A 27,769-nucleotide genomic window follows, 5' to 3' on the forward strand; every position below is an offset into this window, starting at 1 on the left:
CTCCTCTCACTCCGTGACTTCTGAATGCACACCTGTGTGAGTGACAAGTAAAGCCGCTAAAAGAGAAAGCTGGCAGACACGAAATGAGAACCAGCGGTGCCGCAACAGTCACGAAGCTTTCATCACGTGTTCTCATTTACATGAAAGGAATTTCAGCCACCGGAAGTCACTCATACCATTTTTGTTCACGATCAACGCTGCCTACATCGCTTGGATACCAGCAAAAAGCATCAACAGTGTTATATATTTTTCATCCATTCATTTACCGGAAGATGATCATGAACTCGTGCAAACAATGGCACTAACCAGAGGCTGACCACGAGACCGATATTGACCAACATCACAAGCTCAATCTGGGCCGCCTCGGCCGCCACTGCTGGCGAGGGTTGACACTGGCGTCGGAGTGGTGCTCGACCCAAGTCAGTGCGCTGGAGCGGGTCCAGCCTACACCGTCCCCACACCCCTCCCCTCCCTGTCGACAGCGCGCCTCTGGTACTGAGCGGAGCACCGTGTCTCCTCCCGGGCGGCGCGACCTTCCCGTGTCCAATGTCTCCCGTGAGAGCCCTCCGCCCCGACCCCAGGCGGCCGGCCGATCGGCGCCGGCTGACCGCAGAGCCGCAGACCGGCCAGTGCCCCACTCCAATGTGGACCAGCTCATTGGGATTCGTAATGGCCAGTCGGGGATAGGAGCGCGGCCGGCCGCAGCGTGCACAGCCGCTCATGAATACCGGCCGCATACGGGGCCGTGCTGCGGCTCCGGCACTCACTGGCCGGCTGTTCGTTTTCCGGTTTGCAGTCGGTCAGATCGGTCGGGCCGGACACTGGCAGCCAGGGCCACGCTGGTGAGCCGGTTCCCGTCCGACCGTCCCCCCCCCCCCCCCCTCCACCGGACCGTGACGCCGTTGCGTGGCGCTCCAGCGGCGCGTCACGCCTGCCGCCACCGCGCCGAGAATGCCATCGCGCGCCGCCGCGCCGGAGAATGCCGCCGCCGCGCCACAGTCGTCCGACCGGCCGCCGGATCGTCATGAATGTCGCTCGACAGACGTGAACGAAGTCGCCCCACGCGGCCGGTGCATAGAACGGCCCGCCGTTCTGCCTGATCGGCACACAAGCCCGCGCCGTGGCGGCGAGGCGCCGGCCCGGGGAAAATTGGAGAGTCGCTCGGCTGTCGATCACCGGCTCTGTGTGGGAGAATTTAATTAGGGCCGCCGCCGGCGCCGGCCCCGTCAGGCTGAAGTGTGCCATAACGCGCCGCCACACTGCCCTCGGAGGTCACGGAAAACCCGGCGGCGGTGGCAGTCGGCCGGCAGTGGCATGTTTTCTTCGGGTCGCTGCTTCCTTCCGCGCGGCGCGGCGCCGACCGCCGGCTGTTAGGCGGTGGGGTCGCGCCGCGCCGGTATTGTAGCGCCGCGGCGCCGAGCTGCTATCCGCGCTCCATCGACTCAGGTCGGTGTTACGACAGCGGTGCTGTCGGTCCGCTGCCAGCAGAGGCATTGTCACCCGGCAGAGCGGTGGAGCGGAGAGAGAGCGGCGGAGCGGAGGACACACCGCTGCCGAACGGTTCCTTTGTGGTGGTCTGTCGGACTGCGCCGGGAGTCAGACTGTGACAAGAGTCCAGTCGGGCTGTGCTGGGAGTCAGACTGAGTCCAGTCGGACCGCGACTGGAGTCGGACAACAAGCTAGAGGTGCACCCCTAAAACGCCACCGGCCCACCACCTGCCCCCGTGCCCAGTGCAGCAGCTCCCCTCAGCACTCTCTCCTCTCAATCTGGCCGGCTGTTCAGCGGTCAGAGGCCGCCAACCTTCTGCGAGTGTCGGCCACTGCGCGTGTTTGCACCACTTATGATTGTTGTTCCTTACCCCAGTTTCCACACCGTAACCCATCCGTTGGGCAATCCATCATTACACCGGCATAAAGCAGGCAAGAAATGCCACGGCGCTGCAGACAGGAGAGGGGAAGAGCCTGTCTGTCTCTGATGTGTGTAAGAGAGAGAGGGAAAGAGAGAGAGAGAGAGAGAGAGAGAGAGAGAGAGAGAGAGAGAGAGAGAGAGAGAGAGAGAGAGATGAGGGGAGAGAGCGCTGCCGATCGGCCAGTGACCGCTGTGGGTCGGCGTCCGTAACGCCCGATGATTCCGTTGCCATCGGTGCCGGTGACAGCTGATGATTGTGTCGGTAGCCATAGTGGTCACTCAGGAGTGGTAGGTACATGACCACACGGAGCTATAAGAGCCAGGAGCTAAAGGGATGTGGTCTATTCTGGCAATAGAGGCAAACTCTATGTATAGGCTAAATCGATAGGTACAATGACGACAAAGCAAAAAGAATGAGAAAACAATTAAAGCAAAGATAAAACAAAATTGCAACTCAAGCCGGATAACATATATCTATTCAAATCATCAGGCATCAGATGAAAACGAAACATCCGATACATTTTTTGACATTTTCTTGTACATCATCTCAGTCATGTCTTCCACGCCGCTATATGCTTCGATTATACAATTTAATCAATCATGATACGACTGATATCGCCGCCAACAGAATGTACCAAATGTGCTCCATAAGCTAGAAGCATTTATAATTTAGACAGGAGCATATCAGCCCATATACGAGTCTCAGTCCAATGAGTCTCAGAAACATGCCGGGCACGAAGCCGCTTTCATCTTTGGCGCCGTCATGCCCCGATATGTACCACAATTCAAATCCCACGGCGATTACATCTTCAGGGCAATTTGTTAGTCTATTAGCGTTTCAAATTTAGAATCGACTCATTGGCGCTCCTCGGCGCTAATTGAATTCGGAGATGTTTCTCCGCTATCGGCATGCCAATCTTTCTCGAAACATGAGAATCGCCCAGATAGGGCCGGTCCCGGCCTCCGCGGCATGATAACGCGCCGCTGGCACACTGGTCCAACAAAACAGCCAGCATTTCTCACGTTACAATCGGCAGCTGTTAACACGGTCGGGCCCCGTTTTATAAAATGAGTAGCTGTTTGTGCTGCTATGGCAAAAGGAATATCTAGTATAGAAACAAATAAGATGCAACGATTTAAATATACTCCTACCAGACATTTAAAGAAAAAATAGATGGATGCATGGGTTCAGATTAAAGCATAAATGCACTTTTAGGAGGCACATCTGATATTAACTGCACCATTACGATGCCCATCGACGACCATTGACCAATACGGGGCCTTCGGGTGTGCTATAGTTACAACGGGTAACAGCAGAGAACGTAACGAAACGCACAGGGGAGACTGCAACAACTCCGCAGACATCTACCAGGACAAATGCGGCGGCGATTGACGGCGATTTCAGTGGAGATGGCGGCGGCGGCCGCAGGACGGAGACTGCGGCGGAGCACACGAACGTATCCGCGCCACGGTGCGAGGGGTGCGCCCCGGGGCGCCGAGCCCCGGACCGCGCCGGGACTGTGGCGCCGGCACAGGAGCGCATCCTCGCGGCCCGGTGGGCGGACAAAAACCTGTTTGGCCGCGCTGTGGTCCCGGCTGCGGCACGACACGGCCAGCGGTGCGGAAAACCGGCCCGGCCGACCGGCAGACGCTCGCCCCGGTCGGCCGACCGGCAGAGGCGCTCAGCGGACCGCTCGGTCGGCCGACCGGCAGAGACGCTCGGTCGAGACGCCTCGGCCGCGGGTGTGGGGAGTCTGGCATTCAGATGGACTGACGGTCGGTGGGACAAAGTCTGACAGACAGGGCACTGAGGCACCCGCTGCTCCTCCTCATCCTCAGCTCGAACGCTATTTGCCCTAATCCATCACACGGTCGGGATTTCCGGGTAGGTATTTATGTGCAGGACAGGCCGAAAGCAGATCCTTGTTTGTGAGAATGCTGTGTAGTAAAATAAATAATGACAGTATTATTCGCCAAACTTGACACAAGTTTTCACACTGCTTAATCAGATTACGTATATGAAACTAGCGAGACGGTGCAAGACAGAATATCCACACACGCTACGCCACTGAATCATACCCTCAAACGCTGTGATAATCGGTGTGCCATTGTCCCCCAATTGCATCTATGCACGAGTTACAATTGCTCAGTTATGTTGAGTATTGCTGCTTCAATCACGGAAACAATCCGAGCAAATTGTGTTTCCAAACAACCACGGAGCGTAAACGATGCTGGCATCCAGTCAATTGGAGGCCATTAAGATGTTCGCGGGGCTTATCGTCCAGTTTAGCGGGCCAGGCATGTCGTTAGTCGGGTTTTTGCAGAGTTCGGACAGGCTGGCGGGCGTGCGAGGCCGGACGCGAAGTCACGTTACACGGCTCGGCGCCGGGTCCTCGCCAGTCCTGTGCGCGGATCGATAGTTTTGTCTCTTGGTCTGCCTCTACTAACTACTCTGCTGCATTTCAATCCCAAATCAGGGCGTACACCCTACAAAGTGCGTCCCAGACTATAAACCCAGACATCAGACTGCAGACCCGGACTACAGACTGCACCCCAGGCTGTTCGCCACACAGTCTGCAGCGCCAGGCTGCTGGAGACGCCCGAAACGGTCCGCCGGCCCGACCCATTTATAATAGGAGCTTTCCCAGATTGGAAAATACCTAGTCTAATTGGAAAAATTGAGGCTACGTCTGGCCGATCGATTAGAGCATGAAAGGCATAACTTTTCTGGACGGTTATAAATTACGGATTAATACGGCAGCTAAAATATTTATCTAGTCCTGCGGACGGTTACAAAAGGAGAGCTTTGTCCCATAACACGGCGATGGATGGATGCCGTGTTCGATCCGGCGCTATCTGCGGCGGCCATCTCGCGGGTCGGCGGCTGTCGTTATATGCCGGCACCAGCAGCCGACAACTCGGCCGAAAATTAGAACCCGCCGCCCAGCGAGAGTAATTGGTGCATTTAGTCTGTTTGTTCGGGTCTCTGTGGGCGGCTGAGGCTGGGCACGGCGCGGCGGGTGGCGGGGCAGTGCAGTTCAGCGCCCCGGGCGGCGCCGCCGGGCCGGTGGACCGCTCCGTGCTGGACAGACTCTCCAGTCCACCCTCCGTTCTCTGCCCTCTGCCCACCCTCGCCGCCGCGGCCTGTCCCCCGGGCCGGTCAGGACCATCTGGTGATGCCGACCGCGGAAACCGGAGCGGCCGCGGCGGCTGGGTTTTTTGTCCCGTGACCACTCCCCAGCCCAGGTGGACAAAGAGCCCACTGCGGGGCATAGGAAGGACGCCGACCGGGCTCTTCACTCGCCGCGCCGCCAGTTTTGTGGTCATTCAGGTGTTAAATTACCCACCTGTAGTCACAAATCGGGCCAAAGCCGAGGAAGGGTTGCCCACTGTGCCCTAACAAAGACCTCGTGTCCTTTGGTGAGGTGTCTGCCCCGCGAGTGTGAGGCCCACGAGGTCAGGTGCGATTTGGCGGAAACTCAGCGTGTCTGTGCGGCCAATGGCCATTAGGCACTACCAGAGGAGCATTTAATTCAGTGACCTGAATAACTGTAATTAGGCGGTGAAATATTTCATCCATTTACCCACAGTCAGAACAAACATGACGCTGGCTCCAGTTCCTCGCGTGCCAGTTTCATTAGCCCGCTGCCTCTCACGGGTCGGCCGGCCGGCCTCGGAGGCTGTAAATCATCTCTGGCCGTGGAACAAAGCCGGCGACTCCGTCAGCAAACACTGGCCGGCCCGTCAAAACGCCCTAATTAGCCGCGACATCGGCGCCGCCGCTTTTGTCGACACGGCGTCACGGGCGTCACAGCGTCGCCGCGCCGCGATTGTCCGCCGCCGCCGTCACAGCGCGGCGCGTTTGTCTCGGAGTCCAGATAACGAGCCCGCTATCTTTGTGCGCCGCTCCTGCCACCCATCTGCCGCGGCTGGCCGGCCCGGGCGTGACTCAGGTACTGGACAGTACTGGTGTGCGGTACAGGCCCGCAGGGTACCGGCCCGGTACCTCCAGGGCGGAGGGGACCTCCGCTCCACACACGGCACTCCGCCGCGGTGCCCGGCAGCCGGGGACGCCGGCAGTCCGTCAGCCATCTGCCGGCCTCTGTCCGCGCCGGCGCCGCCGGACATCGATCGTCATCGCCGCCACCGGCGTCACCGGCGTCACCGGCGTCATCGGTCGCCATCCATCGTCCGGCCAGAGTGCGGCGTCATCGCGTCCAGCGGCAGCCGCTCGGCGACGGCGGCCAGTTCCGCCCGTGTTCTGGTCGTGTTCCGGCGGAGTTCCGCTCGTGTTCTCGCCGAGTTCTCGCCGAGTTCTGGATGGATTTTCTCGTGTTTTGGCCGTGCTCGGTCCTGGTAGAGCTCTGGCCCCGTCCCTCTCCTCGTACGTGTCATCTCCCGTGATTCTATGGGTTCTGCCTATGCTTGTTTTTCTTTTTCTCATCTGTCGTACCTACCGACTCTGCTGGCTGGCTCTGCCACCATCTGTCTTTTCGTCAGCCTCTAATGCTTCCATCGCCATGTCGTGTCTTATGGCTCCGACGTTGCTACTTTGGGATCAAGCAGCGAGCGGAATCGTCTTCTATTATAGAAGTTGTCACTCACACCGACGACAACCCGACTGCACATAACTCCCATCGCTTGAGACTATCGAATGCATGTCTTTCAGATGCAGGGCATGTTGCACATCATTTCCATTATCTAAAAATACATACCGCATTGTGTGTTTTCCATAATCTGGCTCCTTTCAGCACCATGTGGTTGACATATCAATTTTACCAATCCGGAGTCGTCATTCCAGCCTGACCACAATACAAAGTACTTCCTCGTAGGGACGCCGTCTAATCCGCCCCGGTTCAATGGACGTGACCGAGACGCGGTCTCCGGCGCGGCGGTGACCTCCGATTTGTTCCCTAACGAGCGGCTCGCTCCGACCAAACTCTGAGGACGGTCCGGACGCCGTCCTTGTCCCCGGGTCCGTCTGCCGGCCGAGTGACGGCTCCACCGGCTGAGTGACGGCTGCTGATCGGCCCGGCGCACCCACCGACGCGGCGGCCACCAGAACCGGTCTGCCGACCGTCCGACCGCGGCCCGCGGAGAGCCACAATTAACTGGCGGCCGCACCCGACCCGGACGGCTCCAGCGCATCGCACCGCGCTCCACTGGCTGATTGGAGAGGAATATTAACGAAGGGCCAGCATCCCCCGGCCCTGACGTGTCCACTCCGGACCAACGCGACCGGAAGGACCTAGGCGGCCTCGTGGAGGGCTTCGGTGCCAACGACCGGCACTCCGAGCGAACCGGGGGGTTTGCATTGTGGGGCTACACTGGGGAGGGACGGCCCGACACCCTGGCGTGTTTCAGTACAACGGCCCTGGATTTATAGATGTAGTAAGGCGCGGCTACAGCGTATTTGAAGCGGTCTGATACCGCTCAGCCGCCGCCTCGTGGGCCACTCCAGCGCTCGGTAATCCACGTTTAGGGCGTCTGGCGTGCCGGGAGCGGATTAGTGGCGATCACCGACGCCCGCGCCGGCCGGCTGGCGCGGTGTTGTGGCTGCGCGGCTCGCGCGCCTCCCGGGTCGGCGGGCTCACCTCCCGCCGCCCTGGGCAGCGGTACTGGAGGCGGCGGCCGACACCCAGGGCAGTGCGCGGCCGGCCATTGGGGTGCCGTGCCCCGCACCTGCGCCGCTCCAGTTCCCCCGGCCGCAGGACGGTGACGGCACGTGTTCCGCCGGGGGCGCCGCGGCGCAGCCGGCCGGCCAGCCGCTGGCCGCGGGGAGCCCTCATCAGTATGCACGCGGCGCCGCTCGTCAGATGGAGTCTGCAGAGTAGAGAGGTCAGTCTGCGCCGAGTACCGCGTATCGTCCCGGCTTCACGCACGGCGGAAAAAAGGCGAGCCTCCGCCGCTTGCCGTCTCCGCGGCCGCCCAAAAACCGCACCCACGCTGCGCCTGGACGGCCCGGCGGCTTCGGTCGAGCACGCGGGCTCCGAGGGAAGGGAGCGCGGCCACGGCCTCAGACTGTGCGGCGGCCACTGCAGTGGCGCTGGGGCGCACACACGGACACACGGCGCTGTCCTGTAGAACTGGCCGCGATCGTTCCACCGAAGGTTGTCTCTGACTCTGGCTGTCCCTGCGTTAACGTATATCTGTTTGTCCTCTGGAGTTGTGCCTGTCTTCGTAGCTGTGACCATGTGACTAAGCCACCCTCCAGATCGCTCTCCTTCGGCCGGCCTAGCTGTGATGGTCGGACAGAGGACCAGTCCTCCCTGCCCACTGCACAGTGTCCCGAGGGCGGACCGAAGAGGGACACATTCCGCGGTGCCGTGTTTCCGCGCCGCCGCACCGCCGCCCCGTCACCATTTCCATGTCATGAATGAAATTAAACGCGTCCTGCGTGCGGCTGGCACGTCGTCCCCGGTTGCCATGGCAACCACACCCGTGTCAACAATACAGCTTCTCACCGAGAGTGGTGTCAAGATGGGACAGATAGGCCCTGAGCGCTGACCTTGGTCGCTCGCAGTCAGCCTTATTTATCGCGGGACGTTCAACTGACACCGGGCTGACATATTCAGGGTGCCTGTAATGGAGCGAGGAGCACCACAGGCGCCACTTTATACAAATGTGTGTTAGGTCGCTGTAGTGTCCACCGCCGCCTCCGGATTCCGATGTATTCTCACAAACTCGCGGTGCAAAACACTAAGGCACTGCCGTGCTGTGCGGCCGGGCGGAACCTCTCGACTGCTGGCTCTGACTGGAGCCGAGCAGGGTGCGGCCGCCTCACACTCGTATTACCGGAGGCCCGGTGCCGGGCCTCGGACACCCGATGCACTAGGTACTCGATACACTACACATGGGAATGTGTAGTGTATCGAGTACCTAGTGCATCGGGTGTCCGAGGCCCGGCACCGGGCCCCCGGTAATACGAGTGTGAGGCGGCCGCACCCTGCTCGGCTCCAGTCAGAGCCAGCAGTCGAGAGGTTCCGCCCGGCCGCACAGCACGGCAGTGCCTTAGTGTTTTGCACCGCGAGTTTGTGAGAATACATCGGAATCCGGAGGCGGCGGTGGACACTACATCTGGCGACGAGGATGAGATCCTGAATACTACCGACGATGAACGTCGAGGGGGTGTCGCCGCCAACTCCGTTCCTGGCGAGACCAGGAAAACCAGCACTGCCCTGGAGTGACTGGATTTTCAGTTTCCACAACTACCTGACTGCCCTGGGAGGTGAGGCCTACAGCACGGAGAGGAAGACGGCTCTCCTTCTGCACTGTGTCGGCGCCGAGGCGCAACGGGTGTACCGTACCCTACCGGTCCAGCCGAGGAGAGAAGACGAAGACGAGTTCCATGCGGCTGAGCGGCAGCTCGCCGAGTTTTATGAACCTCAGGTCAACGTGATCGCGGAGCGGTTCTTCTTCCGGCAGCGACGGCAAGAGTCGCACGAGCCGACGGCCGACTACGTGGCGGCGCTGCGCCGCCTGGCAGTAAACTGCTCGTTTAGACAAATGACAGACGCAATGATACGTGACCAAGTCGTGGAAGCAACAGTGCATCCGATTCTCCGCGAGCGTTTTCTGCAGGATAAGGGCCTGACCCTGGACCGCGTTCTGGAGATCGCCGAGGCATTCGAGCGATCCCGACGCGAGGCGACCGCCATGGCCGGGCCGGCGCGGCCCGCCGCCGACGGAGCGCAGTCACTGCATCAGATATCTGACGCTCGTCAGCGCCGCGGGCGCCGGCCCTGGCGACCCGCCCGGCGGCAAGACGACCGCCGCCCCGCCCCTGCCCAGTTGCAAGCCGACCGTCGCCCCGGACCTGCCCAGCTGCAACCGGACACGTGCCCCAGCTGCGGTCGGCGCCAGCACAATGAGCGCGGTCGGTGTCCCGCTACCGGGGCCACGTGCAGGCAGTGTGGGCGGACGGGTCACTTTGCCGTGGTCTGCTGGTCTGGTGAACGGAACGACGACAGAAGGTGTCACGAGCTGACTGTTCTCTGCTGCGCCGTACCAAATACCGATAAGATGATGTGCGAAGTACAGATGGAGGTACCAGGTATCACGCAGACCGTGAATCTGCAAGTTGACACGGGTGCCACGGTGTCCGCTTTAGGACTCGGCATCGCCAGACGTCTCTTCAAAGGCAGTCGTCTCAATAAAACGTCTGCTCGTCTGTTCGGTTTTGGTCGACACCAGCTTCAAGTGCTTGGCACGCTGCCAGCGCTGGTGACCTACCGTGGACGGCGAGCCAACACAGAGTTCTTCATCATAGATTCCGACGGTGAAGAAGCCGTCATGGGACTGGACCTGCTGAAGCAGTTGGACGTAAACCTGCACCCCGCGAGTGGGGCAATCGATCAGCTGGCGGTCACTGGGAGCGCAGAAGTCCCGGAACCGCCACCGTCTCAGCCCGATCCTGGCGAGATATGCTCACTGACGACAGTCCGTGGCTACCAGCACAGGATTGTTCTCCGTCCTGATGCTGTACCGGTGCGTCACAAGCTCCGCCGACTCCCGTATGCTGTTCGTGAAGAGGTCAGCCGCGAGCTGGACCGACTCCAGGAGGAAGGGGTCATCGAACCGGTCGAAGTCAGCGACTGGGTTCACCCGATGGTCGTCAGCAGGAAAAGGAACGGGAAGCTGCGCATCTGCGTGGATCTCAGGGACCTGAATCGACAGGTCATCGCCGAAGTTCATCCCCTGCCGACGGCAGAGGAGCTCCAAGACCAGCTGAAGGGCAACATCTTCACAGTTATCGACCTGCAGAGCGCATACCATCAGCTGGAGCTGGAGCCTGCTTCCCGTCAGCTCACCACGTTCCTGACTCACCGAGGCCTACGACGGTTCACGAGGGTTCCGTTTGGTCTGGTCTCGGCAGGATCTGCGTTCCAGAGATTGCTGGACAACCTGCTGGACGGCATCCCGGGATGTGTTCACTACATGGACGACGTCGCGGTCGTGGGAGTGTCACAGGAAGAACACGACGACCGTCTTCGGCGCGTCATGGCCCGACTGAAGGAGGCCAACTTGACAGTCAACAGAGAGAAGTCTGTGTTCAGCAAAGCAGCTGTCGACTTCTGTGGCTTCACGCTGTCTGCGTCGGGAGTCACACCACTGCAGTCACAGATCAAGGCCGTGACTGACGCACCACCGCCGGAGAACGCCAAGGAGCTGAAGTCGTTCCTGGGGATGTGTGGATGGTTTCTCAGGTTCGTCCCTGGGTACGCCGAGACCGTCCATCCACTGTACCGGCTGCTGAAGAAGGGCACCAAGTTCGTCTGGGACGACACAGCGAACCGAGCTTTCAACGAGGTCAAGCTGAAGATAGCTGCAAGCCCGACACTGAAGCCGTTCGACCAGAGCCTGCCTACATTCGTCACGTCCGACGGCAGCGGCAAGGGCGCTGGAGCTGTACTCACGCAGCTGAGCGCCGATGGAGAAGAAAACGCCGTAGCGTTCTGGTCTCGGGCGTTCACCCCTACCGAGCAGCGCTACTCAGTGTCTGAGCTGGAAGCACTGAGCGCTGTTCTCGCCGTGGAACACTGGAAACTGTACCTGTGGGGACGTCCGTTCACTCTCCGCACAGATCATTCGGCGCTGCAGACACTGCTCTCGCCCAGCTTCTCGGGGAGAGCGGGCGCGAGGATCGCGCGCTGGCAGGCACGCCTGCTGCCGTATGCGTACACAGTCCAGTACGTGCCTGGCCGGAACCTAACTCCTGCAGCAGACGCCCTCTCCAGGATGCCAGTTCCTGCCGAAGAAGCGGACCTGCATGAAGACAGCTCCGCTGAAGAAGAGGTGATCGCTCTTCTGACAGATGAAGAGAGCGTGCTGACCGAGCAAGACGTCCGCACCGCGTCAGCTGCTGATCCTGAGCTGCAGCAGCTGCGTCATCAGATCAAGCGCGGCTGGCCGAGCAGCGCCAAGGCCTGCCCGGTTGAAGTCCAGCCGTACTTCAAGATGAGACACGAGTTGTGGGTGCGCAACGACGACGTCATCCTGAGAGGAGCCCAACAAGTTGTTGTGCCCGTTCAGCTCCGCCGCAGATACCTGGAGCTGGCGCACAGCGCGCACGACGGAATCGTCCGCATGAAACAGGCGCTGCGGAATCTGGCGTGGTGGCCCGGCATCAACCGTGAGGTGGAGGAGCTGTGCCGAAGTTGCGAGCGCTGCCAGCACAGCGACGCAGTCCTCTCCCAGCGCGCACACCCTGCGCCCATGCAGCCAGTCGACCTGCCGGACCGCGCCTGGTCGAAACTGGGAATGGATATCGTTGGTCCAATCAACGGAGCACCAGCGACTGCCCGTTACGCCATCACTCTGATTGACTACAGAAGCAAATGGGCGGAAGTCTGCCTGACGTCATCGACTGAGACTGAAGACGTCATCAAGTTCTTGTCAACTGTGTGGGCCAAAGAGGGCTATCCCGACGAGATCGTGACGGACAATGGGCCCCAGTTCACGAGCAGGGAGTTCACTGCGTATCTGGCCGCCCGAGGGGTGAAGCACACCAAATCGTCCGTCTACTGGCCTAGAGGCAACTCCGCCGTAGAGCGCTTCAACAAAACGTTCAAGTCGTGGATCACAGACTGTCCACCAGCAGCGTTCATTGACGAGGTACGCAAGAGCCTGGCGGTGTATCGAGCCACCCCACACACGACAACTGGGAAGTCACCGTCAGAGCTCCTGCATGGACGACAGATGAGGCTGAACCTGCCTGTCATTCAGCCGTCAACACCAGGAGCCGACAGTGTGGCGTCTCGAGTTCGACGCCGACAGCAGTCCAACAAGAGGTCCTACGACCGCCGCCGTGGCGTGACGACGCCGCGCATCACTGAGGGCGACTACGTCTGCGTGAGACGGCAGGGACACCGCTCGAAGACGTCCTGTCGGTTCACGTCTCCGGTGCGAGTCACTGGGCGCGTCGGTCCCGCAACGTACCGTCTGGCTGACGGCCGGACCTGGAACGCCGCCCATCTGGCCCGTCTCCCATACGCGCCGGCGTCTCCCTCCGCATCTCCCCCCGCTGGGCCCGGCGAGACCACGTCGACCGCCACGACTTCCGAGGCCGACGCCGCTGGCCCGCTGACCTCGCTCGCCGCTGCTTCTCGCCCGTCGACCGAGACAGCTTGCGAGCCGTCGCCGGACGCCGCCGATGTGAGCGTGCAGCGTCCCAGGCGAAGCGACCGTGTCTGTAGACGACCGGACTACTACGTGTCGCAGTGATGCTGTTCCTTTTTTTGCGAGAGGGGGGAATGTGTAGTGTATCGAGTACCTAGTGCATCGGGTGTCCGAGGCCCGGCACCGGGCCCCCGGTAATACGAGTGTGAGGCGGCCGCACCCTGCTCGGCTCCAGTCAGAGCCAGCAGTCGAGAGGTTCCGCCCGGCCGCACAGCACGGCAGTGCCTTAGTGTTTTGCACCGCGAGTTTGTGAGAATACATCGGAATCCGGAGGCGGCGGTGGACACTACAGTCGCCATTTAGGCTAACAAATGTATAGGAAAAAGTAAGATTACGTAAACAACATTAGTGACAACCACCATCCAATGGCCCTTCTTGCTGGACAAAGGTTTATTACTGCAGCCCAAGCTTGCTGTTGCAATGCTCAGGCTGGCTTTGGTCTTACACCCAATGTTATCGTCCATTGACAACCGTACTGAAAAACCCATCCCGCCGATAGTCAACAGTGCAACACTAAAGATAGACATCACTAAGAGAGTGCCGCTGCACCAATGGCGTCTCCCCATTGATTGCGCGACTAATGCACTTCGGTCATTAGTGCTGCACTCACCGCTGGGTTGGCGGCGGGCTGGTCGGGCCGGTGAGTGTACTGAGTACCTATCCCACGGATCGGAGTGTGCCGCGGTCCCCTCCCCTCCCCTCCCACTCCTACAGTTAAACAATCCCGTGCCGATGCCTGCGATGACGTCACGGAGGACAGTTGACAGGGCAGCTGATCCCCCCGTCACGGACAGGGCAGTCAGAGGGACGGCGCAGTCTCGGCGCGTCACACCAGGTGGCGAGGGCGATCCGGTGGGTGGGGGAGGATCACCATTCACCAGAAGTCTCCAGAGTCTCCGGTCAGCACCTCTGGGACCGCTCAGTCAGCAGTCTCGGCAGTCAGCGGCCTGCCGCCGCCGCTGAGGTCAGCGCAGTGCCGCCGCTGAGGTCAGCACAGTGCCGCCGCTGAGGTCAGCACAGTGCCGCCGCTGAGGTCAGCACAGTGCCGCCGCTGAGGTCAGCACAGTGCCGCCGCTGAGGTCAGCGCAGTGCCGCCGCTGAGGTCAGCACAGTGCCGCCGCTGAGGTCAGCGCAGTGGTCCGATCAGACGCCGGTCTCCGCGCCGCCATCGCCGCGCTCAGCCGCTAATGACCGGCTCTCAGCAGCGGCGCGGCGCAGAGTGCCGCCGAGACAGCCGCATCTGGTGGCCCCGCCGCCACAGCCGCCGACACGCTGCGCCAGCTGACGCTCGGCGGCTCCTCCGAGCGCGTCTCAGTGACGTGGCTATACGGCCGGACCAGGAGGAGGCATCCTCCGCCGAGCGAACAGCGCCAAAATTGCCGCAACATCGCCGTAATTACCGCACATCATAATTACAGTTTTCAATTTGGAGGTGACTGGAGCTGAGCTAATTCGGGGTGGCGGCGGGCGCGTCCCGTTGGCTGACGGACGCGGGCCGTTGATTGGTGGGTGATGGCTCTGAGCTGGGCGGCTGGACAGACACCTGCCAGCGGCGCCGGCCGACGATCGGGACGCGCGCCGAGTCGAGCCGGTGACCCCGGCCGGAGCGGACGTGTGTCAGTGCGCTGTCCGTGCGCGGGGCAGGTCGGTCCGCGCATGTGGCAGTAGGCGTCCCCGGGCGGGTGGGGCGGCGCGGCGCGGACGATCAGGCGAAATCAAACAGTGCTTGTGAGTGCGACGTTGGACATAATGCCGTCGCCTTTAAACTCCGAAGAGGACTCCGTTTTCACGGACGCCGACGAGGAGCTGGGCCGTCATCCGACCAGTGGCGGAGTCAGGAGCGGCCGGCGGATCTCCGTGTCGGAGCGCGTTCAGGGCCTCGAGAAGCCGGCACACCCACCCGCGTCGGTGAGTCAGAAGAGACGGCGGGTAAGCGGGCACGAACGGCACGCATCTATCGGACTAGACGAGCTGGCCTTGTCGCAAATCAAGGGGCTCATAGACGCCGGTAACGCGACCATAATACAGAAACTAGAGCGGCTAGAGGCAAGGCTTCAGTCTTTCGAGAAGCGCCTTGACATCATTGAGCATGACACATTTGAGACCGCGTCGCGAGCAAAGGACATGGAGGCAGAAGTAGCGCGACTCAAACAAACAAACGAGTCACTGAAAGAGCAGATAAACTCAATGGACACAAACCACAGGCTGGACAGTCTGATTCTCAAAAGCGACGAATTCGGTCGCAGGACAATCAATGAAGATATCGAGGAAAAAGCTCGGCATATCTTGAACTCAAGCTTCGAATGGCTTAAGCTGTCGAGCGGTGACCTACAAGTGGTCCACCGTCTGCAGGCTGACAACACGGTCATCTGCAAGTTCGTCAGAAGGTCAGTCCGAGACCAGATATACGACAGCCGTTTCAGACAGAAAACGCGCACGGCAGGGCACCGTCTGTTCATAACAGAATCGCTGTCCGTCCATAATCGCGATATCATGAACGCGCTCCTGGGCGCCAAGAAAGAAGGACGCATATATACGTGCTTCACGAGAAGAGGTTACCCATTCTTCAAGCAGAGTACCAGCTCCAGCAGTCGCCGGGTGACGAGCCTGGAGCAGATCCGGCCGATCCTGGACGCGCCCCTGCCTCGCCCCGAGGCGCGACCGGAGCCGCGGCCGGCGGCCGGACGCGCGGCGGGGAGGGGCGGAGGTGGGGCGAACGGTGTACGGGACGGTGGTGGGCCGTCAGCGCGGGACGTTCCGGCGGGTCGACCGATCGGTCCGGCCGGCCGGGGCGCTGGGGTCGGCGGCGATCGGAGAACTGCGGCCCCTGCAGCGCCGCCGGCGGCCGCGGGCGGCGGCCATCCGCCCGTCGGCCCCGACCCCGAACCGGTGAAGGTGCGGGAGCGGCAGCCGGAGCCATCCGTTCCAGACCAAGGTACTGTTGTGACGGGGAGCGGTCGCGGCGCGGGGACGGGGGTTGACGGGAGTGCTGCCGCGGAGGCGCTACACGCTGAGTAGCCGTTGGTGCATGGCGTGTGCAAGTGTGTCGGGCCTCTCTCGATTGGTGTCTGGTGAGGGGCCAGAATCTAGGTGATTTGTCTGCCAGAAAGTTGCGTTTATTCCGTGTGCGAGGTGTTTCTGTACTAATTTCTGTGTAACCAGAACCTTGTTTGTTCGTTTGTTACGTGCGGAAAGTTTGTGTGTTCGTTTGCGAAAAAAGCTGACACAAAGGAAGGTCAGGCATACCGGTTGTCAACTTGTCACCATGTCCGTCGTATCATGACAAGTTCTAGCTGATGTAGCACAGGATAGCGCGATAGGCTTAAACGTGTGACGTAGCTTTCCAGAGGTATAAGGGCCGCGCCGCCCGACCGAACCGACGATGTCGGCTCGTTCGGTCTCGAACTGGGGAGAAGGCGAGGGTACGGGTATGTTTTGGGAGGGTAACATCCGAGCAGGGCGGACGAGCCGTAAAGGAAAGAAGTCGGGTAGCATCCAGAACTCGATAAGCCAAGACGGATCCATACGTAATTTTGCCTATGTTAATGGCGGTTAAGATTGCATCAATTAACATTAACGGTTTGCGCGCAGGAGGTAAAGTCCCAAAACGACGAAAGTTTTTTAGTTGGATAAAGAGGCTTGGAATGGATATAATTTTCGTGCAGGAGACACACAGCGACGAGAAATGCGCCAAATATTGGCTAAACGAATGGGGAGGACAAGGAGTCTTTGCACACGGCGACAGCCGCAGTAGAGGGGTGGCTATTCTATTTAATCCACAATTACGACTTCAGGTGATTGATTCTGCGACTTGTGAGTCGGGTAGGTTCGCGATCGCAGTCGTCGATATCGATGGTGTCGTTTGTACTTTAATCTGTAGTTATGGCCCAAACTGTGACAACCCTGAATATTTCGAGGATTTGAGTAGGAAGTGCGACGCAATTCGTGCTGGCGACATTATATGGGGTGGGGACTTTAACTTTTGTATGAATATGGCATTAGACCGATACACAACGTCCCAACGACCCCACAACAATGACAGGTGCAGAGCAACCGTTCTCGAATATATGCAGGCGAACTCCCTCCTGGACATCTGGCGCGTACTAAATCCCGGCCGCCGTGAATACACGTGCTTACGAAACAATCCCATAACAAAATCACGTATTGACCTCTTCCTAATAAGTGAAGCCTTTATGCAGAACGCCGTTTTGCCAGAAGCCGGTATAAGAGATGGATACCTCTCTGACCACCAGATGATCACCTTGGAGGTAACCATTCGGTCGGTAAAATTTGGGAGATCCTTCTGGAAGTTCAATAACTCACTCTTGATTGACGAGAACTTTGTTGATCAAGCAAGAAGTAAGATTGTTGAAATAATAGACGATAACTCGCCGTTAGAATCTCACTGCCTGCTCCTGCAGACTGTTCTATGCGTCCTTCGGGGCTGGATAATACAGTTCGCTTCGCACAAGAAAACAGCGAAAAATAAAAGATTACAGGATCTTGAGAACAAAATTAACGCGCTCCAAAGCCATAGCGATCAAGACTCAGATGTGTCCGAGTCGTTATCTAGCATTAAAGAAGAGAGAGAGAACCTGATTCATGAGTCCACCCAGCGGGGCATCATTAACTGTAAAGCTCGATGGCGGCATGCAGCCGAGCGAGGTACCGCGTACTTCCACGGCCTTAACAAACGAAATCGTGCGGGCACTACTATTAAGTGCTTAAAATTAAATCTTACGGGCGCAGGTGTAGTCTCTGAAAATATGACTGATATGTTAGAGGAATGCCGATCTTATTACAGCGCATTGTACTCCAAAGGCCTGGATGTTTACCCGGAGGCTTTTCTATCAGGCGTAGAGGTCAATGCGCTTTCGAACGAGCAGTCCTTAGAAGCGGAAACATCACTTACCATGGAAGAGCTACAAGCAGCCCTAAACTCAATGAATGGTTCAACCAGCCCGGGGCCAGACGGGTACACGGTCCCCTTCTATAGAATGTTTTGGAATGAGTTTGGCCCTCTCGTTTTCAGTGCTGCCCTTGAATGCTACAATAACTCAAGCATTCCGTTGCAACTACGAAATAGTATTACAATACTTATTCCGAAGAAAAACAAGGACGCAACTTCAGTTGAATCATTCCGCCCAATAAGTCTGTTAAATGTAGTATACAAGATAATTACTAAAACATTAGCAAGGCGGATCGCCAGGTTTATCGGTATGCTAATTAACGACGATCAAACAGCATTCATCAAAGGCCGCTATATCGGTGAGAATGTGCGAATGGCATTAGACGTGATGAACTTTGCTCGTGAGAGTGATAAGAAAGGGTTATTCCTCTTATGTGACTGGGAAAAGGCATATGACTCTGTCAGTTGGGAATACTTAAGATGTGCTGTGCACAAGTTTGGTTTCGGTCCAAATTTTCTTAGGTGGATTAAGTTGTTTTACCCTAGCGATCTCGTGCAACCGACATCAGCACAAATACAGCTAAACGGTCACCTATCTCGCCCGTATTGGATTAACAGAGGATTAAGACAGGGCTGTCCACTAAGTTGCGGACTATTTCTTATGTGCATTGAACCATTGCTTGAAAAAATACGCTCGTGTCGCCTCATCAAGGGGTTCAGTTTCGGGGATACGGAGATTAAGGTCTCAGCGTATGCTGACGACCTGCTCCTTATTACGGACGGGGAGCCCACATCACTGAGAGAGTCGGTTAAACTGATGAATGAATTCCACGCAGCATCAGGACTGAAATTAAACGACAAAAAAACTCGGCCATTGTGGATAGGGTCAAATGCAGATGCAGACCATCGCATCTGCCCAGAATTAAAGCTAGGATGGAGTCACGGCCCTGCAGAGTACTTGGGGGTACTTCTAAACCCCAAAGAGAAAAACGTAGCCGAACCCAACTATGCCAGAAAGATAAGCGCCTTGGGAAGGAAACTTGCACCATGGGGCTCAAAAGGACTTACCCCATACGGAAAAGTACATATCATTAAAACTGAGGCACTTTCACAACTTACATACTTAATGAGCGTACTGGCTCGACCTTCCGCGGATCAGATAAAAGAGATCAACAGAATTGTTTACAAATTCATTTGGGGAACGACAGACAAAATAAAACGCAAAACACTAATTAATGACAAGGCGAAAGGCGGATTAAAGGTGCCAGACGTGGGCGTTCAATCGGCGAGCTTAAAGATTGCATGGGTAAAAAAATTCATCAACCCTGACTGCAAGAGCAAATGGAAAGCGGTGGTCAAAGATAAGCTTACAGTTGCAGAAGGCGTCACAGTGTTTCACTGCGAAGGAAACGTTGAACTCTTATCCACAGTTAGGGACAGCTTTTGGGCGGAGACAGCGGAATCGTGGTTTAAACTGGCCAAAGAACTCGATAAAGATGCATCTGGTGGTCAATGGCTTTCAAAACCTCTTTGGTTTCATGCAGAGTTGAATCTAGAAAATAACCCAAACATTCGAAAACGCGAACTCATCAGGCGCAGACTTCTAAGAATAGGTGACATTTATCATACGGAGCATAAACGAATGTTCACCGTTAACGAGCTGCAAAGCAGATATGGCTTCGGGCATTTTCTGATGTGGCAAGCGATGTTGCGTAGTGTCCCCAGCCATATCAGCAGAAAACTCGCACGAGACAAGCCTGGCAATGCCGAACCACTGGATAGCATTATAAAACTAGAAGAAGCTGGCAAAACGGCGCAGTGGTCATATAATATCCTACTTAAGAACTCCAATCCTACCAGTCCTACCAACAGTCAACTTAAATGGAGCAATGAACTGGCTCTTAATCAGAGCTTTAACTGGGAGAAAGCATATAGTCAACTGTATTCAAATACATCGGACTTCAAGCTCAGGTGGCTCCAATTTAGAATATGGCACAGAATCATCCCTACCAATGCTCGTCTAGCGATTTACGGGATACGGGAGACAGACGACTGCGACAGGTGTCCGGGCATAAGGGAGTCCATCCAGCATATTTTCCTTCAGTGTCCCGTAGTCGTTAAATTCTGGAGTGATTTCCGCAGTGCTCTAAGAGTAACTGTGGGAAGGCCAACGATACTTTTGAGTGAACCAATCCCAGATAGCCACCTTTCAAAGCAGTTATTTTACGTTCTTATTCTTCTTGCAAAATGGTATATTTGGAGTTGTAAACAACTTAACTTTATTCCTCATTTTAAAGGCTTTACCTCATGCGCGCTTGACTATATTGCAGTAGAAAGGTGTATCGCGAATACGGCAGGTCATATTTCAAAGTTTAATCACAAATGGTCGAGGCTGATCGAGCTTCTCAAGAACAGCGAACGTCCGCCTTAGTTAGACACTAACAGTTACCAGGGGAGGGGAGGGAAGGGGGGGGGCGGCGGGGAGGGAACAGCATGAGGGAACAGCACCGGCCACGGTAGTGAACCGAAGGCAATGTTATGGTCCTGCGCCCATACAGATACCGGGGGGCCACTGGCAGGGACAGGCCCAATTAGCCGTGTCCTAGGAGCAAACTGTGAAACTTGGCGTAATGCCAGGCACTCGGCGCGTCCGCTAAGTTACCGTCTGTCCCATACGTGTTGCTAAGATCGTTGTTTGAAATGGGAAATGGGCTATGATGAGAACTTTGTAAGAGGGTCTAGTGAACACGAATCATCCACCGCTCCTATGACCCATCCGGGCCAACCCGGGACCGGTCTCTTCGACAGGGGCCGGTCGGCCGGCCGGGCGTGCGGGGCGCCGGCCCTACAAGTCGACGGCTCGCACGCCCGGCCGGTGGATAGGGGGAGCCGCCCGCGATACCGTTCGCCGGGCGGCTCGGGCGGTGGCTGATGGCCCTTGTGGGACTGTGTAGAAGGTGGATGTGAGCGGGCTGTTAGAGCGGTCTGTTTGTCAAGTGGCTATGTTAATAAACGTGGAGAAACGAAAAAAAAAAAAAAAAGATCGGGACGCGCGCGGCGCCGGCGACTTTCTCCGGCGGCCAGCGCTGCTGTGACTGCTGGGACGACCGGCCGCTGCTGGCACTGCTGGGACTGCTAGGACTGCTGCTGGTACTGCTGGCACTGCTGGGACGCCCGGTCGACAGCCGGTGAGTCGCCGTTTTCCCTCCGACCAGACAGTTGTCCCGCGGCGAGGACGACTCCTCTCCGTGGGTGTCATTTTTCTGCTCGTGAGACATTGGCGAGCAGGTGGTCCATGAGAGTGTACTGAATAACCCCATTGTGTATCAGAAATATGTCCTTGGGTACCCGATTGTTAATGCATTCAATGCCTGGTTCTTTGTCGATGTGGCGCCGATTTCACCCGTAACACACGGATTAAGGCTCCGATAAGCAATCTGTACTGACCAATCTGTACCAATCTGACCAATCTGTACTGACCAATCTGTACTGACGCGCTAATAACGGATCAAATACGATCTGCAGCGCCCGCACATGACAAATTTCGTGCAGCCGATAAGTGGCAGCATTGTGGCCAAACCTGTGCAGAAGTCCTGCATATTTCAATCAGCGACATGGGGCTGCGGCTGTCACTGCGGCTAGCGTGCCGGGCCACCCGGCTAGGTGGTCGGCGACCGACAGTTCGAACCAGTCGCCAGTCGCCCGGACACAATGACAATCGCGGACCAGACACTCGCCGCCCATGGACCAGCATTGAGCAGGCGTCCCTGGCGACCGACAGCTCCAGATCCGGCGTCCCCCGCCCGTGACACTATGACAGCCCCTGACCAGTCACCAGACTTCCACCGCCCCATGACAGTCGCCAACTGGACGTCACCAGGAAATGAAAGTCCCTGATCGGACGTCCCCACGCTGCATATATAGACAGACAATTGATCTGAGGATGGTGTTAACTGTTACCATAAATAGGGATGGTGCCTGGCCGTTTCACCATACTGAACTGTGTCACCAATCGTGTCACCAGCCGTGTCACCAGCCCAGTCACCAGCCGTGCTGTGCCCCCAGTACCGCCCACAGTCCGGTGCCGGCCGGCGGCCCCACGGGCCGCCCCACTCCCTGACCTCCCTGTCATCGGGACACGCCCGTTTGGACACGGGCCTTTTTACGGCGACGGGCGGCTGCTCGGAGAGGAGAGCCGACCTGCCGCTCGCCTCGGACGGCCATTGTGACCGGCCTGATTGGCGGCGAGGGCCGGCGGCGGGCGGCCGGACCACCCAGTCGGCCGGGCGGGGGCGGCGGCGCGGCGGCGGCGGCGGCCGGGAGGGGTGAGCCGACCGACCCGGAGCGCCCGCCGGCCGCCGCATTGTCACCGCGCCGATAGAGATCGTGCGCGGACCGCTCGCTGCGGCGGCAACTGGGGCTCGTTTGTTCGGACCTGTCTCGGATCGGGCGGCCTGTCGACAGGATATTGTGGAGTGAGTATACGGCCCGTGGGGTTCCGCTGATCCCCGCCCACAGGGTGGCCAGTGTAGATCAGCTTAACCGCTTTCATGAGCTCTATTGTGACTGAAGGAAGTTTTTCCAATCTACCTTCACTGGACAGAAGCAATGTCATGTCCTCTCATGGAACTGTCCTTTCCTTCACGCCGCCAGCAGATAAATCAACACAGATTCTGGATGATCAGTCCTTTCGGCTGCAGCCGCTGCAGCATGGACTATACACATGACCGGAGTCTGATCAGTCCGAGTCAGTGCAGTCTGCAGCCACCCTGGGTCGGTGCCGCTGGCCGACGGGGCTGCTGCAGCCGTTCCCGGAAATCACTCTGCCTCCTCCCCCTCCACAGCTGCTCTGAGAGCTCGGCTCGGGCGCTGCGAGGCTGCTGATAGCAGGTGCTGCGTATGAGGCCGATGGCAGCCCAGATAGGCGCGCTGCGAGGAACCGGTCGGCATTGACCGACACTTAGTGCCTCTCTGATGGCGGCCAGATCGAATAACAAGAGCGCCTTGATGTGTCCGAGAAGACCTCATCTCACCATTATTGAGTGCATATAATTTACTACCGGCTGCCGACCATACTTAGCGATAATTGGACCATTCCAGATGAAATAAGATATTAATTGAACGTACAAGTTAGCGCTGCAAAACCTCCCAACGAGGAGCCGAAAATAAATCAATTTCTTGTCGCTTTTCCAAATGTATCTGGAAGATTAGGCGCCTAGTCTTTAGTAGGGATCACCAAAAGAGTCTACCACCCCACCCATGTATCCATTGCGGTAGCTCAGGGGGACGTTGCGGACACCGTCTTCCGTCTCCAGTTCGGCGATCTCCCTCCCTCCCTGGGACAGCGTGTGGGGGGCGCTCACCGCGGACATTCGCAGTGTCCCAGCGGCTTCCTAACGAGCTCTGCTGGGCCCCTTTTCAGCACCCGTGTAAGCCCCGCGAGGACACAGGTGTGGTCCCGGCACTCGTGCAGCCTCGCTCGGCGGACCCACTGGGACGGACAAAGCCACACCGCCGGCGCTCCCGGCCTAGCCCGCCGCGCCGTCCAGTTGCCGTCCCGCGGGACCCACTGTCCAGTGTGGCCGTCCCACGGGACCCACTGTCGAGGGTGGCCGTCCCGCGGGACCCACTGCCCAGGGTAGCCGTCTCGTGGGACCCCTTCTCAGGGGTGGCCGTCCCGCGGGACCCACTGTCCAGGGTGGCAGTCCCGCGGGACTCCTTCTCCGGGGTGGCCGTCCCGCGGGACCCACTGTCCAGGGTGGCCGTCCCGCGGGATCCACTGTCCAGGGTGGCCGTCCCGCGGGACCCACTGTCCAGGGTGGCCGTCCCGCGGGATCCACTGTCCAGGGTGGCCGTCCCGCGGGACCCACTGTCCAGGGTGGCCGTCCCGCGGGGCCCACTGACCAAGGTGGCCGTCCCACGGGACCCACTGTCCAGGGTGGCCGTCCCGCGGGACCCCTTCTCCGGGGTGGCCGTCCCGCGGGACCCACTGACCAGGGTGGCCGTCCCGCGGGACCCACTGTCCAGGGTGGCCGTCCCGCGGGATCCACTGTCCAGGGTGGCCGTCCCGCGGGACCCACTGTCCAGGGTGGCCGTCCCGCGGGATCCACTGTCCAGGGTGGCCGTCCCGCGGGACCCACTGTCCAGGGTGGCCGTCCCGCGGGGCCCACTGACCAAGGTGGCCGTCCCACGGGACCCACTGTCCAGGGTGGCCGTCCCGCGGGACCCCTTCTCCGGGGTGGCCGTCCCGCGGGACCCACTGACCAGGGTGGCCGTCCCGCGGGACCCACTGTCCAGGGTGGCCGTCCCGCGGGACCCACTGTCCAGGGTGGCCGTCCCGCGGGATCCGGGGCGGACCCGTGACGGACACCGAGCCCGGCCGGATCCCGGCGAGTGCGGAGGCGCGGCCGTCGCCTAAACATGTCCAAAATGCAGGGCATTAGTGCTGATGGCACACAGTGATAACCCGCTTTGCAGCCGCCTTCAACCGAGCAGAATGAAATATAACTGGGGTAGCGGGAAATTATAGCTCGGGTAACAGTTAATCGTGATTTTAATTCTGCTTCGGGGACATGTCCGGTAGTCTGGCAGCAGTCATGGGAAAGCATGACACCACAGTCGGACGGGGCTGTCCGTCTCCGTGGGAGTGATAGTCGCCTTGTATGTGCAGGTGCTGAGCTGACATCTGTCTGTATTCTGCTGCAGACATCAGCGCTGAGCTTATATGGATGCATCGCACGACGGGAGAGTGGCGACAACATGCCTGCCGAATCCGCTACGCCTGGTTGCAGACACTAACCCCCTAAAGCACCAGTGTAGCTCAAAGATCAACAACGAGCCGCGATCAGGCCAGATTCCCTGCAGTAGTTGGTGATGACTGATGAGCGGGCCAGCTTCCTGGATGTGCGAGGGTCGCTGCCTCATACAGTCGCGGTCACACTCCGTTACCTGCAGCAGTGTAGCCTCCACTGCTAGCCTCCACTGCTCCGCTACCGCTATCGTGCGCTGCCTCCAGATGCGAGTTTCCTCAGCTGCCTGCAGCGGCGACCGCCCACTGACAGCCGCAGTCTCCGACCGTGACCATCCCCCGCCGGCCGCCGTTCCCAGTCTCTGTCCCATGCCCTCAGACCAGCGCCTGCTGCTGCTCCGGTGGGAGGCGGTGTAACTCGGTTCGCTGCCAGTCCGGCCGGCCCGCCCACCCCACCCCGCCGTCTGCGTGGCTCGTCTTCCCCCCCCCATACCCATATACCCATACCCAGATATCCCATATACCCCATTCCCAGCACGGTCTGCCCTCAGACCCCCACTCCCACACAGTCTGTCCACATGCCCCCACCCTCAGCACGGTCCGCCCACATACCCCCACCCCAGCACGGTCCTCACGGACCCCCGGTCCTCCGGGTCCTCTCAGCCTCCCCGCCGGGCGGTCAGTGCCGAGAGTGGACGACAAAAACCACCATCCCGGCGCGGCGCCACGGCCGGCCGGCGTCCACGCGCTGAAAAATGGCCCGCTCGGCCGGCCGGCCAGTTTCGGTGCGGGTAATTTATTCACCTGGGAACCACCGGCGGCGCAGAGACGCACGGTCACTAGCGACGCAGATGGGGGCGCGACTGAGTGGGTGTGCGTGGGGGAGCGGGGGGCGCGGTCGGCACGGGGACGGCACGGGGACGGCCGAGAGTGCGCCGGCACAGCCCGGTCGGCCGCGACCGGTCGGAGCTGCACAGGCCCGCTCCGAACCGCCGTGCGCCGGGCCAGCCGAGTCGGATTAGCGATTCGGTGATAAGCCCCCATTAGTTTGTCAACCAAAAGCCGATGTTCGTGGACCATAGTGTCCACGTCAGGGCTCGGAAGCAGGGTTTTTTCATTCCCAGGGACACACTGTTTAGTGAAGGTCATCCGCCGGGTGACCCATCTCGCCCGGCCGGCTGAGTCAGTGCCCTCCCGGGTAGCTGTTCCCTCGGAACTGGGCCGGGTCGAGGGAACCGCCGAGCGGGCCTTCTCACGCCCCGGTGACGGTGCGGCTCACCAGACAGCGAGCCGCACCGCCAGTCCAAACTGGATCAGCACAGCGGCACAGAGGATCAGCACAGCTGCTGTGAGCCAGTGAGTATCAGCTGCCGTGGGCCGTGGTGGTGTCGCCGCGCAGTGACACCACCACGGCACGGCACGGCACTGCTCACTGGTGGGTGTAGAGCTCACAACAAAACGGCGCAGTACAAGTAGGTACCAGCACACTGCGCAGTACTGTGCCCGACACTCGCATCCATATTTCACCGTCCTAGCGTTCGATGTTAATTGACACACGAATTTAACACTCTGGTTTGCAGGCATGTGGTGGTGTCCACTGTCCAGTGTTAGTGAGCGCCGCACTGTTGTGAGCACCTGCGGCAAGCCTCACCCTCTCGGCGAGCTCACCGGCCGGTCCCTTCGTGAGCTCACCAGCCGTTCTGTACCGGAGCACACCGTGCCAGCCTCGGAGCCGTCCTGGCGCGGTCGGCCGACCCGCCCCGACCAACACGGGACGGTCGGCCGACCCGCCCCGACCAACACGGGACGGTCAGCCGGGTCAGCCGACCTCCACGCACCACGAGGTGCTCAACAGTGCCGGGATGCTGCTGTGCCTCAGAGGAGGCACAACATGAGACATGCTTCTTTCGTAACATCCCTTCATATAGAAATGGCGATATTTGGTAAAATTAAGATATAAGGTAATGCTCATTTCAGTGCTTTTCTGTTCCATGGCGCTTGCCGTTTTGTCCATGGAACTTGCAGGCTACAGCCATGGCCGCCGGAGGAAGAAAAAGCGGAAAAATCGACAGGAAAGGTCACCAGAAAAGCTCAATGAGATGAGGGTGTTGATCACAGATAACTACTGCAGCCACTGCCAGGAAACTTCAACGTAGGGAAATGCATGTAAATGCAAAGTAACAGTTTTGAAATGATCTTTTCAATCTTGTGTAAGCTGTGTGCCCGAATTCACCACAAATCAGGACTATTCCAAATGCAGCCACTATCGCCTAGGGCCCAGCAAAGCTTCCTGAGCCTCAGTGTAACCCACCTGTACGGGATCCGTGCTTGGTTTGTTCTCTGCTCACGCTCGCGATTCAGTCGCGCACTCGCGCACGGCTGGTCACCGTTTGACCGTCACCGCACCGTTCACCGACACTCGGCTTGTCACCGATCACAGCTGGCTCGTCACCGCACTCTGTTTGTTCACTGCTGGCCGCCGCACGGCCCGGCGCCCCTCGCGGCTCTCACTCCGAGTCACACGGCCACGCTCCTCGCCCGCTCGCGGCACACGCCGGAATGGCTCGGCGAGGAGGCCAGGCCAGCTCACGGCGAGGCGACTGGAGGTGCGCCCGGCCGGCGGCGGAACCGGCCCGGCGTCGGCTCTGCACTCAGCACTACCCGCGGCTCCGACTGGCGGCACGAGCAGCGGGACGCCGCCCGGACGGCCCGACCATCGCCGGTACATTCAGTATTGATGGCACTGCGCTGCAGAGCGACAATAGTGACGCCTTTCATATCTCCGGCGGCGAACGAGGTCCGTTTGTCGTGCGCAGCGCGTGCCGGCCGGCCGCCGGCATGGGGCCACGCGGCACGACGCCCGCGCACAATCTGATCAGTCATAAAATGTTTATGGCTAGAAGTAGCGGCGGTCGACGATTTTTGAAGCGACCTCCCCGATGAGCCCGTCACCCTGAACGGCCACACCGAGAGGGGCAGGCGGCAGCGACACTGTGACACGCTCCCGTAACTGCACTGGGGTGGG

The 27,769-nt window shown here is 59.1% G+C and overlaps 1 protein-coding gene across 2 annotated transcripts in view; it reads right to left on the reverse strand.

Annotated features, from left to right (window-relative positions):
* Positions 1-27,272, reverse strand: part of LOC122384913 (ankyrin repeat domain-containing protein 6-like) — a 70,243-nt gene extending 42,971 nt beyond the window's left edge. For both annotated transcript variants that reach the window (XM_043372740.1, XM_043372741.1), the window contains exon 1: positions 27,056-27,272. The gene's annotated coding sequence lies outside the window, so the exon portion shown is untranslated. The remainder of the gene's footprint in view (positions 1-27,055) is intronic.
* Between the last annotated feature and the right edge of the window lie 497 nt (positions 27,273-27,769).

The sequence above is a fragment of the Amphibalanus amphitrite genome, unplaced genomic scaffold (genome assembly GCF_019059575.1).
Source record: "Amphibalanus amphitrite isolate SeventyFive unplaced genomic scaffold, NRLGWU_Aamphi_draft 000203F_arrow, whole genome shotgun sequence".
NCBI classification, from domain to species: Eukaryota; Metazoa; Arthropoda; class Thecostraca; order Balanomorpha; family Balanidae; genus Amphibalanus; species Amphibalanus amphitrite.